Source organism: Tupaia chinensis, unplaced genomic scaffold (assembly GCF_000334495.1).
Source record: "Tupaia chinensis unplaced genomic scaffold, TupChi_1.0 Scaffold144991_2, whole genome shotgun sequence".
NCBI lineage: Eukaryota > Metazoa > Chordata > Mammalia > Scandentia > Tupaiidae > Tupaia > Tupaia belangeri.
In genome coordinates, this window is record NW_006204851.1 from 33,225 (window position 1) to 35,972 (window position 2,748).

The following is a 2,748-nucleotide window of genomic DNA, read 5'->3' on the forward strand; positions in this document are numbered from 1 at the left end:
AAAGAAAACTGAATCTTTTATCTTGAAACTGAATTCTTTAACTGTATCCTTCAGCTAAAACTGAAAATTGTATATTAGAAATGAATCATTTGATTGTGCCCCCACCCCAGTCAAAAATTAACCTGATGGGGAACCAGCAGTTAGCGTAATGGCTATGTCGCTGGTCTCCCACGTAGTCGACCGCGGTTCGTATCCTGGACCCGGTGGCTTAAAACTCACGCCAGGCGCGTGTGCGTGCCTGCCCAAGATCCCGAAAGGAGCATGGAGGAGAAGGGATTGTGGCGTGGCCATCCCCCCTGGGGGGTGCTTTCTCCCTTTCTGTCTCTCTGTCTCTCTCTCTGTCTGTCTGGCGAGCACACGCACCCTATAGCAAAAACCTCTCCAAAAAAAAAAAAAAATTAACCTGATGTATGTTTGTGCATAGCATCCCCGTTCCCCTGTAAAAGCATCTGTGAGTTGGCTGACCAATCAAAGATCTTTTTACACATCTTCCCAGTGTGGGCTACACTGTAATACATTTTCTCTTCCTCTATCATCAACAATTTTGCCTCTCCTAGTTTTGTTAATTAGCAAGGGGTCAGACCCACTTTGAGTTGCTGGACTGAGGGTGTAGGACCACTCATCTGGCAGCATGTTCACGATCCTAACAAGCTGGAGGGCTAGAGGAAGGAGAGCATGGTGCCACAAGCCCTTATCAGAGATGCTTCCCCTCTCATACATGCATGTAAGTGTGTGCCTGAGCGTGTGCTCTCTATCATGAATAAAAATAAACAAAGTTTAAAAATGAGGATTTAGGAGCCAGCAAATGGCATGGTGGTTGGGGCATTGGATTCCCACATGGGTGACTGTGGTTTGAGTTCTGGACCTGATAGCTTGAAAATCATACCTAGTGGCCATATGTGCGTGCATGCCTAAAAGTCCCAGGAGGAGACTGGAAGAGAAGGGATTGTGGCATGGCTATTCCCCTGTATGTGTGTGTGTGTGTTTTTCTCACTTTCCCTCTCACCGTCTCTCTCCTCTCTGGTGAGTGCATGCACCCTATGGCAAAAATCTTTTTTTGAAAAAATGAGGACTGAGTTATTTCCATTAGTGTAGTTGAGTTTTTTTTTTTTTTTTCATAAAATGTAAACTATTTTTTGTAGAATATAAAAACTAAAATGAAGAATGGAAAGCAGAAAGTGGGTTCAACAGTAAGTCAAGTATCCAAGGTTAGAATCTGGATGGTTTCTGTTTCCTGTCACAGTATTTTTCTCAATTAGTGACTCAGATCTCTTATCAAGTGATACAGTGGGAAGCAAGTAAAATTGGTGCTAGAGGAATCAAGTGGGTTAGAAATTAGGGATCCAAACAATGATATAAACCATCAAACAAAATCCACCAGGTACTGAAGGGACCAGCAGTTAATGTAATGGCTATGTTGCTAGACTCCCATGTAGCTGACTGCGGTTCAAGCCCTGGACCCGTTGGCTCAAACTCACACTGGGCACGTGTGCGTGCGTGCCCAAGATCCCAAGAGGAGAATGGAGGAGAAGGGATTGCAGCGTGGCTTTCCCCCCGGGGAGTGATTTCTTGCTTTCTGTCTCTATCTCTCTGTCTGTCTGGCGAGCGCACACACCCTATAGCAAAAAAATCTCTCCAAAAAAAAAAGAAAATCCACCAGGTACTGTAGAACCATACAGGAAGTTTAGTTTGATGTCTGCAGACTACAGGAGATTTACTAATGAAATTCAATGGTCCAAGGACAAAGTTATAAAAACAAACCTTTAAAGTCAATCCAGGAAATAGGATTCAAGGTGTGACTTTCTACCTCCCACAGTTCTAAATGAACTCTGTACATTGGCCCTGTCATAGTGGTACAGGTAGTGGGGTGCTGCTCTGAAGTACTGGAAGCTACATGGCCAACTGTGGGTTCAGTTTCTGAGCGGACCTGACACACACTGGGTGCATGGTAAAGATCCTGACTAGCTAGAGGGCTGGGGTAAGGGGATTGTGGTGTGTGGGTACTCTGTTGAGGGTGCCTGTGTCTCTGTTTCTTGTGCACTTTCACATTCCGTCTCATGGAAACAGCAGATGGCATAGTGATTACATTGCTGGACTCCCACATGGCGATTTGAGTCCCAAACCTGGGTCTTATAACTCACATGTGTGTGTGTGCGTGCCCGATATCTCAGGAGGAGAAAGGATTTTGGCGTGGCCATTCCCCCCGGCGGGGAGTGGGGTGAGTTCTCGCTTTCCGTCTCTCTGTCTCTCTCTGTCTCTCTGGCGAGTGCATGCGTCCTATAGCAAAAATCCCTCCGAAACAAAACAAAAAAACCCTGAAACCCAAACCAGAAAAACTACGTTCTGTCTCATGAAAGAAAAACAAAACTAAAAAAAGAAAAAGCAGAACTCTGCATATTGTGGGAGCTCCAGTTATTGCTGCCTCGCTTTGGAGACCACGAATGTGAGACAGAAAGCAAAACTGTGTCAATATGACTAAATGCTTTTAAAGTGATTATGTGGTTTCTATATTGAGAGAAAAGCAAACATGTAACAACAGACTTAGAGAACCTAGAAATTTGGAATTGCCCACAGAAATAAAATAGCTGAAGACAAGAGTTTGGGATTAGTTTGGGGCAGAACAATAAATGAAGAGGGAGTAGTTGTGACCAATTTGTGTTATTTTGAAGTTAGCCATGACATTCTGGGCTCAGCTCTGATGGAGGAGAGTAGGAGAGTGTGAGGACTTTACTGAGAGAGCTGCAGCAG